Source organism: Stegodyphus dumicola, chromosome 10 (assembly GCF_044657685.1).
Source record: "Stegodyphus dumicola isolate Sdum_Otavi_A_Nest chromosome 10, ASM4465768v1".
In the NCBI taxonomy this organism is placed as follows: Eukaryota; Metazoa; Arthropoda; class Arachnida; order Araneae; family Eresidae; genus Stegodyphus; species Stegodyphus dumicola.
This window is the reverse complement of record NC_140777.1, coordinates 120,652,816-120,665,392: the sequence shown is the minus strand read 5'-3', so window position 1 is coordinate 120,665,392 and position 12,577 is coordinate 120,652,816. Positions and strand designations below refer to the sequence as shown.

The 12,577-nt window shown below is 36.4% G+C and overlaps 2 long non-coding RNA genes across 3 annotated transcripts in view; one reads left to right on the top strand and one right to left on the bottom strand.

Annotated features, from left to right (window-relative positions):
* Positions 1–12,425, bottom strand: part of LOC146995084 (uncharacterized) — a 95,796-nt gene extending 83,371 nt beyond the window's left edge. For both annotated transcript variants that reach the window (XR_015043528.1, XR_015043529.1), the window contains exon 1: positions 12,062–12,425. This is a non-coding gene — a long non-coding RNA (uncharacterized LOC146995084). The remainder of the gene's footprint in view (positions 1–12,061) is intronic.
* The window catches only part of LOC146995083 (uncharacterized), a 174,902-nt gene that overhangs the window by 152,824 nt on the left and 9,501 nt on the right, over positions 1–12,577 (top strand). The window lies entirely within an intron of this gene.

Below are 12,577 nucleotides of genomic sequence, written 5' to 3'. Positions count from 1 at the left end.
AGTACCTGCATGCAACAAATCTTTATCTGCACTTAATATCAATAATTTGACTACTGGATGTTCAGAAGGTAATATGATGGGGAACTTAAGCTGCTAGAGTCGTCACGATAAGCAACATTAGACTTAGCTCATATTAGACCCTGACTATCGAAAAATGGTCTGAGTCATCTTATCTTATAATCTGTTTCATCATTAAACGACTCTTTGTATTAATAACATTAAAGCTATTTCTCCCCTTTCTATTTCAGATACAGTCAAATCCTTAGAATGGTTGTTATTATTATTATTACGTACATTATTATAAAATCTGAATATCCATGATAACATTCTTACAATTTTCTTAAATGATGAGAAATACTTATAGTACATCCAATACAATTATCATTCTTTACCAAAGTAACAATAACTGTCTTACATATTTCTGAATTAACTAAATCCTCATCTGGTTCATCATTAGATTTAGACCAATTTGCCTCATCTTCCAGTAACCAATCAGGTCCCTCCCACCATTTTCGTTGTATTAGTTGATCTGCATAATAAGCTCTAGAAAGTACGTCAGCAGGATTGAGACTACCAGGAACATGTCGCCATACAGTGGGGGAGGTCAAAGACCTGATTTCCTGTACACGATTAAAAACGAATGCTCCCCAACGTTGATTTCGCTGTATCCAACTTAAAGCCGTCAGTCCAAAAGTGAATACGAACTTCATGTAGGCCAATATCATTAATAACTGAAGACAATAACCTAGAACCAATATTACAAGCAAGAAGTTCTAATCGAGGAATCGTAATAGGTTTTAAAGGCGCTGCTCTCGATCTTGCGATACCAAACTAACCTTTACCTTTTTGCCACTCTGTACTCTTAAAAAGACGCATGCACCATACGCACTTTTACTACTGTCATAAAAGAGATGTATACTTACAGCTTCATTAATAGATTTGAGAGCTACCATCTAGGCATTTGGATACTGGATAGCAAATGCAACTTTTTACGCCAAAACCTAAATTTTTTAGTTAATTTATCGGGAAGAACATCTGATACCTTAACACAGTTATTAAGAATGCCTGTTTTGTTTTCGTCATTCCCTAACTTTGTGACACTTTTTGTTTTCTTCGAAGGCAAATAAGGGCACATAATCACAAACACAAAATATCGATTTTTACATAAGGTACACCTATGTTTAGCTGTGCACTGATTTTCTCTGTGGTTTTGCTATTAAGACACATAAAACAAACATTCTTTTTCTTAATGATATCTTTCTTACATTCTAAACTCATTAAAGATACATCCTTACAACTTTCAGACAAATGGGAATTTTCACAAAAAGTACAAGTACCAGACTTTGAAAATTTTCATAACACTTACTACTATTTGCATTAATTAGTTCACATGCAGTTGGAACAACAGGTTTTGTGTCAAAAACTTAATTTTCTTATTACTTACTTTATCAGAACCCAAAACATCACGGGTAAGTTTAACTCTAAATTCAGTTTCTACTTCCCTTTTAAGAAAATCAATTAATGACTCCAAATCACTCTTACCTGTTGTTTCAGGTGACATACCTCGTTGCCTTTCCCAAATTTATATTAAATCAGCAGGAAGTGCTGATTCCACTAAAGGAAATAAAACAACTGCAAATTTATCGTTAGTTAAACCAAGTGATTCCAATGCGCGTAGTTGAGTTTGCAACTTGTCATAAAGAGTTAATAATTATCATTCTTTAATGATCTGATAATTTAAATCAATGATGATTTAAATCAATGATAAGTCTATCATTGATTACCAGTTTTAATAGCTCTCTAACATATATCTGAATCAAAACATTTTCATTTCCAAATCGTTCTTTGAGGTACTCCAAGGCTTTTTCGTAATTTTCTACTATAGCAGGAAAACTCTCCACTATTGCTCTTAGCGCAGTCTCAGGCTTCATAGATTATAGTAGATAATGAAACTTGTCTCTCTTGTCCATGCGAATATCTTCATGTATTTTACTAAATCTTGTCCAAAACGTCAACCACTTTCGGGAGTCTCCATCGAACTTCACCAGTTCGATTTCCGGCAGTTTCTGTTTTGCGGCCTAAGCTATTCCTGATGAAGAACCGCTATTCGTTGAACCAGTGGACACTTATCCTTTTTCCTGTTGGCTTTTACTTTCAACGCAGATAATTTATCGTAATATTTTTGGGGCTACACTAAATTCTCTTTCTTATTCTTCTTGAGTACAGCCAGAAGTTCCAAAAAAGAGTCATTCGTATTTCGTAATGTTTTATACTTCTCTGAAATTTGATCTAAATAAATTTTTAAATCGTCCAAATCCGGAGAATCTGATCGTATCAGTTCTTCCAACTTATTAGCTGTTTTCGTTAAATGCACTCCTAATTGCTTTTCGCTTCTGTTTTAGTGTTTCTAAATCCTCCATGTTTGCACGTAGGAACTTCTCTTATTTTCGTAAATTATCAAGTGTCGAAAACGATAATGTCACCCTGTGACATTCATGCTGGCTAGGCTCGCCAAATTTGTTGCTTAACAAGTAATTTATAGGTTCGAAAATCTAAGCCGACAGTTTTTGAAAACCAACATTTATTTTTCACACCGTTTCTTATTCTACAAAATCTTAAATGCAACTAACTATCAAACAGAAAAGCAGACGTAGACGTAATGCATCTGGGCACGTGATCCTCGTGACAAACGAATTCTTTAGGGTTGCCACAGAAAGCAGTGTGTCGTCACAATGCCGTTAAGAGATAGTCCTGATGTAGACTTACTAGTAGCATTAAAAACCAAACGTATTTTGCTCGTAGAAACTAGATTCCTTAATTACTGCATGATGTGGCATGTAGTATGCCTGACTTGGTGTCTCTATACTACAAACTGTTTCCATGTGCTCGAGATCCAAGTATTCTTTCATGAATTGTTTATACATCTCGTTTGTATCAGAAGATCTTAAGAGATTTCTGTCTAAAGATTTAAATCTTTGTAAAGCGAGGTCCTTAGAATTACCCAACTTTGAATGGTTATCTTTAAATGGAAGTTTCAGGATATAACGACCATTTTGTTCACGAAAGTGCGTTGTTTTAAAGAATTCTTCACATTCTTGATCTTCACTGAAGATACGTTTGACTTTAGGAACGGAGTCTAAAGACCAAAATCTTTCAACTAATTCATTTGTATTCAACTGAAGATTATTCACTGTATAAGTAGTAGTTGTAGAATGCTCGCCTGCCATGCGGGCGGCCCGAGTTCGATTCCCGGCCGATGCACCAGAATAATGTGCAACAAATCATACTTAATTCAAAACTCACACCGGTGGTTCTTGATGTCATGTTGCGGTAAATAAAAACACTTCATTTCTTCTGATTCTACTTTATAAATCAAATACTATGTACTAGTAATATATACATATTTGTGTATTACATGAAAGCTGGTCAATACCACACTCAACCACTCTCTCTACAGAAATTCATTAACTAGCTAAACATACGGGCGGCGCAGCGCCCTTTATCACTTTTCTACAGTGTTCCATGATATGATCCAACCCAACTAAGAACGAATTGCAAAGGGTAATGATTGTTCTCTCTCCATGATGTCTCCCTTGAGCATAGAAAAAAATACATTTACATCTAACAAAATATGAGTGGGTTTTCTTTCATAGAATACAGGATCAGCCAAGACTAGATCATCAAAATGATTAGCAATTTCAGAAGGAAGCAACACGTTAGGCTCATCTGAAGTTTTCTTTGGAATCAAGAATGCGTATATTCGAAATTTGGAGTTTGACTCAAAGTGCGGGGTAAAAATCAAAATTCCACTTCTCCACTTACAATCTTACTTACTTTTGCACTTGTTACAGTAATGAACGAACCAAGGCACGACCTTTCAATTTTTTTATAAAGTCTACCTAACTTTAGTTTTTTGGCACATTCTTCAATTTTCAAGCTGGCTTCACTGCAAGTAAGCCCTGTTTAGTTTAGTAAAGCCCTGCAAGACATGGATTTACTAGTGGAATCACTAACTTTAATGACAACAGTACACAGTAAAACACGTTTAACTTAACCTTGAGAATAACGAAATTGTACTGTACATGTCGTGGCATTTGTAAGGACTTCATTCTTTGGTAAGAACACTTCAGCACTGGGGGAGAGTGAGGACGCTTGTTTTGGGGTTCTCATTTGCACTGGTTTTGGGATTTCGATCAAAATGAAGAACAGTATAATGGGGCAACTTACACGACATACATTTATGTAAACTATGACAATTTTTCACTAAATGAGGCCGAGAAGATTGTAGGGTTTATATTTATTTTAACTAACATTTATTTTAAGTTTAAACTATCCTTCCTGTCAAGCCTTACTTTCCCCTGGAACTGCCAATGCCAGAGTATGTAAATTTTAGTAGATCGCGCAAGGATTCAAATTATCAGAGGAAGTATTCTGAGTTAAATAGAAAGGAAACGAGTTCGAGGTGGGCTGTTCTTACTTCACGAGCGCGGAGGTAGTTAGCCAGAAATTGAAGAACCCCGCGTTTCGGCCTGTGTGCTTGCCTCGGAGAATTGTTAATCGTTCAACGTGATATTCAAAGTTTGCTGAATTAGCAGCGGTATTGTAAAGCGCGGTGAGGTTAGTTACTTTTAGAGAGCCTCGTAGTTAGAGTCTTGTTATTATTTCTTTTCAGGTTCTTATTTTTATTTTACCGCCGGGTCGGCGTAGTTTGTGAGCGTCAAGAGCACGCAATTGTAATTTCTTAAGTTGAATAAAACGGGACTTAAACCCTTAACAAGACTCTGTCTATTTTCCAGTTTCAACAGTCACCTCTTGGTTGCGTGCAGGTTGGAAGCGCGCAACTCTACATTGGCGCCCGAACACTTATCGAACTGAAATGGCCGAAAATCGGATGGAAGCCGAGGGACAACACCAAGAAATGGCAAGCCAATTGGAAGGATTTGGATACCTGGTCCAGACTTTGAGAGCGTCAATCAAGCCAAACGTCAATTTCGACGGAAGAAATTCGGTGGCGATATTTCTAGAAGGCCTAGAAAATCACTTTCAGCTCTACCCTGTGCCTGAAAGACAAAAAGTTGCCATCGCCACATCTACACTAAGAGGACAGGCCGCGCTATGGTGGAAGAATATAGGCAAATTTTTATTAGGGGAATTTGGAAGCCAGACATATACATTTGAAAATTTCAAAAAATCGTTAGTAAAAGCCTTCCCCATAGTGAACGATCGAGCAAGGCTGGAAGCCGAACTATATAGTTTCTATCAACGGGATATAGAAGAGTTGACGGACTTTATTTTGCGAAAAATTAAGCTGACGGATATGCTGTATGGGAAGAAACCCGACGCGGAGATTATTGAAATAATCTTACCAAGATTGTTACCTGCTGTTCAAGACTACTTCGAAATTAGAAACCCAAGCACATTGCAGGAGCTCTTCGAACTGGCGGTGAAGTTTCAAAATAGCAGAATAGCGGAAAAAGCTAGAGGGGCATCGTATTCTCAAAGTACCCGAAGGCACTCTTCAAATGAGCAAACCAAAAATGCAAACCGCTCTTATGGGGGAAAGAGCTATCAAGCTAACTCATCGAACCTGGAAGTTCAAGGCCCAAAAACGAAATTCGAAAATAAACATCCGCGTACCCAGAAGGCAGAAGTTGAAAGGAAAGAGCCTGTGAAAGGGAGGGTCCAGACCCCGGAAGTTTTAAAAAAACCCTCAAAAAGACATTTAAATACGGTCATCGTAAAGAACTCACATCTACCAATTATACAAGTCCTGGTTGGCGATGTACCAGTAGAAGCCCTCATCGATACAGGAGCAGAAGGGAATTTTATGAGCGAAACATTCTTCAAAAAGAATTTTTATAGGGTACGATTATTTAAAACCAAAAATACCGAAATTATAGCGGCGCAAGGAAAAACCTGTCACTGCATCGGGAAATTATCATTAAACATACAGGTAAAAGAGGAAAGCCTCAAAGTATTAATTTTTGTAGTGAAGAATCTGCAAAATCCTCTTATTTTAGGTATGGAGTTTTTAAGGGCCGCGCGGGCCAAATTGAATTTTCAAGACAGTTCATTTGTGCTGGAGATGGACCAGAGGGTGGTGGAACCTGTGGAACAACCGCAAGTTGACCTTAGCCATCTGAATGACCATGAAAGTCAAGCCATCCAGCAAGTGGTGAGTAATTTTTCTAACTTGTTTTCAGAAAAGCCTGGTAGTTGTCAAATAGTTACGCATCAGATACAATTAACTGCCGAAAAACCTTGTAGGACTAAACCATATCGTTATGACAAACAAAAAGACGTAATCATCGAAGAACATATTCAGGAGATGTTAAAGAATAAAATAATAACGCCCATAAATAGTGAGTACGCGAGTCCAGTCGTACTATGTAGAAAAAAGAACGAGTTTCCTCCTTCGGATAAAAGGGCTTGGAGGTTTGCTATCGATTACAGAAAACTAAATAGTATTACTAAATTCCCAGTTTACCCTTTGCCGGTTATAGAGGAAATTATTAGAAAGAGCAAATCTACAAGATACATGTCTACTTTGGACTTAACGTCTGGCTACTATCAAATAGCTCTAGGAAAATCAACTTTAATCTATCTAGATGATATAATTATAACGAGTAGTACGTTGGAACAAGACATTAAAGATCTAGAAGAAGTTTTTAAATTATTAAAAGAGGCCGGTCTTACAATTAACGCCTCAAAATGCAAGTTCGCAACTAAAGAACTTAAATATCTCGGTTATAAAATTTCGCAAAAGGGTATAGAAACGCAAGATTCAAAAATAAAAGCAATCAAGAATTTTCCACCGCCCAACACCGCCAAGAAACTTTCTTCTTTCCTTGGGTTATGTTCTTACTATCGGTCTTTCATAAAAGATTTTGCTAATATTGTTGAACCACTCTTAGTAATTAAAAGAATGAGAAGTAAATTTACGTGGATAGCGGAAGAAAATACAGCATTTGAAAGATTAAAAGAAGTGCTCTGCAATGCCCCTGTTTTGAAATTCCCGGAGGGGGACGAAAACCTGGAAATTGCAGCAGATGCGTCGGACTATGCGGTGGGTGCGGTTCTTATGCAAAATAGCCATCCTCTGGCATTTTTTAGTAAAACGTTGAATCAGACACAAAGGAATTATACAGCTACAGAGAGAGAAACATTAGCCGTATTAATGGCTGTACACAAATTTCGAGTTTATTTCGGCAAAGCGCCAGTAACAGTCTTTTCGGATCATGCGGCTGTTGGTAGACTTAACTCGGGGAAAAACCTAACGCCCAGGTTAATAAGATGGGCTTTAAAAACTCCAAGAATATAATCTAATAATAAAATATAAACCGGGTAAGGAAAACCATGTAGCTGACGCACTTTCTCGTATAAAACTGGACGATGAAGGAAATGAACTTAAATGCGCTGTGTTGACTTCAAAAATTTTAGATTCTAGAGATACGATTATCACTGAACTGAAAGCTGATCCTGAATTTGGAAATATCTATGCATATTTGAAAGACCCCGAAAGCTTTGAGCACACAGATATCGATGCGATAAGAAATAGAGCAGAAAACTATGAAATAATAGATAATTTATTATTTTATACGAAAACAACAAACGAAAATCTCGAGTACAAACCAGTCATCCCAGCCTCGCTTCGATTAAGCATTTTGAAGGAATTACACGACGCGAAAACAGCGGGTCATTTAGGGGTCAGAAAGTCTTTAAAAAGGGTACGCGAGGCGGTATATTTCCAGCAAATATACAAAATAGTAACTGCGTATGTCAGGTCCGGCAATCAATGTCAGTTAATAAATGATATTAATTACAGCCCGGCCGGGTACTTAAATAGCATTCGCGCTACATTTCCGAATGAAATTTTAGGCATAGATCTTCTTGGTCCCTTTCCCCAGAGCGAGTTAAATAAAAATCGTTTTCTTTTAGTAATAGTAGATCATTTTTCAAAATGGACAGAAATTGTTCCACTTAAACGCGCGTCAGCCAAAACAGTCGCAGATGCATTCTTACACAGATACATTTTAAAATACGGTGCACCGATAAAAGTCATTAGCGATAACGGAAAACAATTCATTAGTCAAATATTTGAAAACATATGCACTGGACTTGGCATACGTCATATCAAAATAGTTCCGTATAGACCACAGGCAAACATAGCAGAAAGAGTGAACAAAAACATTGTAAAAATAATTCGCAGTTACGTTAGCACACATCACAAGCGCTGGGATGGCTACATAAATGAATTAGCTTATGCTTTAAGAACGGCAAATCACGATACTACGGGAAAAAACACCAGAAGAATTATTTTTAGGCCGAAAGTTAATTACGCCTTTAGACAAATTATTCTTTGTGCAACAAAGAGAGCAAGAGTTTAAACAGAAAGATGTGCAAAAACTTATTGATCAGGCGCTTAAAAGCTCGGATACGGCAAGAAATAAGCAAAAAGTGTATTACGATAGAAAACGCCGTGAAGCAGATTTTAAAGTTGGGGATAAAGTATTGAAGCGGAAATTTTCTTTATCAAGTGCCCCAGACAATTTTACTGCAAAGTTAGCTCCAAAATTTGAAGGCCCCTATGTAATTCAGGAAATCAAAGGAGTCGTATTATACCTTAAGAACGAGAGAGGGGAGATCTGTAAAGCAAGTCCCGACCAGGTGAAAAAATACTATAATCCAAATGATTTTGAAATCCTTAAAAGTTTCTTGCAGGACTCAAGCCTAAACGAAGTAGAAGGTCCAGAAATAACGACAACCGTTCCACCATCCAAGAAGCAGAGAACTGAAGAGAGACCTAGCCCTTCAACAACCCAGACGACGGTACCAAAAAGAAAAAATGAAAACTTTCAAACTCCAGCATTTACGAAAAACAAGAATGCAGATCCACGTAAAGAAACCTTGGTAAAGAGGAAAACACCACCTACAACGTATCGCAGTAGAAATTATACATCAAGGAGAACGCTCCCAGGGCCAGAGAGTCAGGTGCAAGCAAGGCCGCCGTTCCGGAAACTGAAAAAGACAGCAGGAGGAACGAAAATACCAGGAACAACAGAAGAAATTCAAGAAGGACTCCAGACCGGAGGACGTCAAGACCAGCCGTCCAATGGAAAAACGAAAACGACAACAACCCGACGATTACTCCGTCAAGAGGCCAGCATGCAGAGGACGCAAAAGAAAAACTAATGTGGACGACACTCGGAGGTCAGTAAGGAGAAGATTGACGCCCATGAAACCTATAACGTGGGAACAATTTTGCCAGAAAAGAATGACGGAGTTTCAATCATCGAAAACTCAAAGATAAGTTAAAATCGTCTATAAAATTTTTTTCTTTTGTTCCGAAATGTTATACATAAGTACGAAGTTCTATGTTTTGACGAAAGTCAATATGTCTCGGTTGAGACTTTGTTTTGTTTTACTTTATTTAGCTAAGGCAAAAGTATTATTTTCTTTAAGTATAAAAGTTAAGAACAAGCATTTTCTGTTGGTCGAAAGACTAATTCTGTTATGTTAAAGCCAAAATTTGGCCGAAGATAAAAATAACTTCGTATTCTTGTATTAATAAAAACTTTAGTTTCAGTGCCGCCAGCTTGGCGAAGAATGAGTAAAGTAAAAATTTATTTTCTCTTATTCATTTTATGGTAAATTGTAAAAATCATATGTATTAAAATTTTGTAAATATACGTAAATACTTGAAAGTTATGTAAAAGTAGAATTTAGTCTAGAAGCATAAAATTTTAGATTCTAAAAGTAAATGCTTAAAAGCAATGAATTCGAATTTAAGTATTAAACTGTAGATAAAATCATGCTTTAGGGCGAAAGCCTGCATGTCTAAAGATGAATGAGGGGGAAGTTAGAATGAATGTGTTTTGTATGGTTCTCCACCTACACTTGAATTTTTAAGAATGTTAAAGTAGCTCATCGAGTTGTAGAATGTCGAGTAAGGTCTGTATATTTGGTCGTTGAATTCTAACAAATCATGGTGGTTAGGGGAAGTGTTGTAAGACTAAAACACGAATATTCCCGTTTGACACCACACATGGTGGAGAGCCAGGGTTAAGTTAAATTAATGTTTGAATAATTGAATGAATGTGAATTAAGCAGTAACTAAGGAAAACGAATCGTTTAAAAACAAAAATTTATTCAGTGTCAAGAAAGTGTAAATTATAATGTATTTAGAAAGATACTGATACTTATTCCTTCCAGATGCTGGAAGGAAAAGAACAAGATTGAGTGATGAAGTCCAGGAAAAGTTGCTGTAAGAAGAGAGATTTATATAAGTATCGACAGAAATTTAGTATACATTTTGTTACATAAGATTTTTTTTTTTTTTTTTTTTTTTTTTTTTTTTTTTTTTTGTGTAAACGAGGCTCTTGAGAGTTAATTCAGAATTACAGAAACTTTACAACAGGTCGTTTGTAGGACCTGCTTTCAAGTTTTCCAAATTCTGGCAGCGGCAAATGTAGGGTTTATATTTATTTTAACTAACATTTATTTTAAGTTTAAACTATCTTTCCTGTCAAGCCTTACTTTCCCCTGGAACTGCCAATGCCAGAGTATGTAAATTTTAGTAGATCGCGCAAGAATTCAAATTATCAGCGGAAGTATTCTGAGTTAAATAGAAAGGAAACGAGTTCGAGGTGGGCTGTTCTTACTTCACGAGCGCGGAGGTAGTTAGCCAGAAATTGAAGAACCCCGCGTTTCGGCCTGTGTGCTTGCCTCGGAGAATTGTTAATCGTTCAACGTGATATTCAAAGTTTGCTGAATTAGCAGCGGTATTGTAAAACGCGGTGAGGTTAGTTACTTTTAGAGAGCCTCGTAGTTAGAGTCTTGTTATTATTTCTTTTCAGGTTCTTATTTTTATTTTACCGCCGGGTCGGCGTAGTTTGTGAGCGTCAAGAGCACGCAATTGTAATTTCTTAAGTTGAATAAAAAGGGACTTAAACCCTTAGCAAGACTCTGTCTATTTGCAAGTTTCAACAGTCACCTCTTGGTTGCATGCAGGTTGGAGGCGCGCAACTCTACAAGATAAACAATTAAAACAAAGTTTGGGCTTCTTAACCAATTCGATCCTTTTTTGGACACTTAAGTTTAAAAACCTACCACATTTGTGAAGACAATAATCTTCTTTGCGCATTGTGCAACTGTTTTTACTCGACACTAAAGAAGAGCTCCTAATTCATCTTTTCTCAAAGTTCTTTCCGACCAAAATTTTATGTTTTTATCTAATTTCTCATTTATCAGATAAACAGAAAGAACATCAGAAAGGTCAGAAACTTTTAGCTTAAGAGTTCTGAAGGAACGCATACATTCATTCACTACATAAACACAATGTAAAATAGCTTGAACTGAATCAGAAACATCTGACAAATTAAATATTTTACGGATTAATGCATTAGTTAATTCTCCTTTATAAGAATAACGTTCTTGTAAAAGTTGCAATGCGATATCATAATTAGCATCAGAAATTGGATGAGACTCAATAATAGACAGAGCCTTATTTTTTTTTACAAGAAGCCTTTAAATATTGCAACTGAAATATTCGAGTTGTTATCTACACTTGCCCTTAAAGAGATCATAAAAACTAATCCACTCTTTTATATTTTCCCTGTAGAGGAAGAAAATTATAATTTTGGTAATCGAAAATGTCAGACGAATTTACTTTTCCTGCACTACTTGTTTCGATAATAGAATCACTGGGAAGGATTCTGTAACTTTTTATTTATAGTTATCCATAATTCGTCTAAAGTTTCTTGTATTGTTTGTTGTCTCGTAATGAATGTATCGCAAGCTTTTTCAGGACACAACAAAAAATTTCCTCAAAAATAGAACGAAGTTCCCTTTAAAAGCATTTAGTTTCGTTTCGAAAAATTTTACCACAAAATTTTCTGCTTGTTCTAAATTAGAATTTACCTTGCCTTTAAACGTAGTTATGTTACTTTTTAGAACCTTCTTTTTAGTTAAAGCGGCTTTCAAATCAGCCGTTATGAATAACAATAAATACTATGCTAACAACTTTTAGCAAAACGAGAGGAAAAATTGGTACGTTACTCACCTCAATGGCTGAGGTTTCTACACTATGCCACACGCATAATCCTGAAATCGAAAGTACACGAGTACCAGTTCACTACGGCAGATTTGTTTTTTCACTTGCTAATTCTCTGGTATTTCATTACGCTGATTATTGATCCAATACATTGCTCATTTTCGATGTCACCACCTCTAACAAAAGCGAAAATAAAAGCTAATTTAAATAAATCAGATATCCATAGCTTACTTATTCCCTGCTGCTGTCGCACGGACCAGAAATGATCAAGAATAAGAATAGGAAAAAGCGGACTGTAGTTTCTTTATTTATTTACACAAACACTTTAAAATAGGAAAAATGCCGTCCACGTGACAGCATATCATTTTTCGATGCGCACATCATTCATAAGCACTGTAGCAATAATAAAAAGAATAGAACATATAAATTGCATACTTGACAGATTCGTTACCATAGCAACGATAACTGAATCATGAGGCTGTAGTGCCATCTATTGTTGCCAAGACACACTAGAAATTTGTTTGG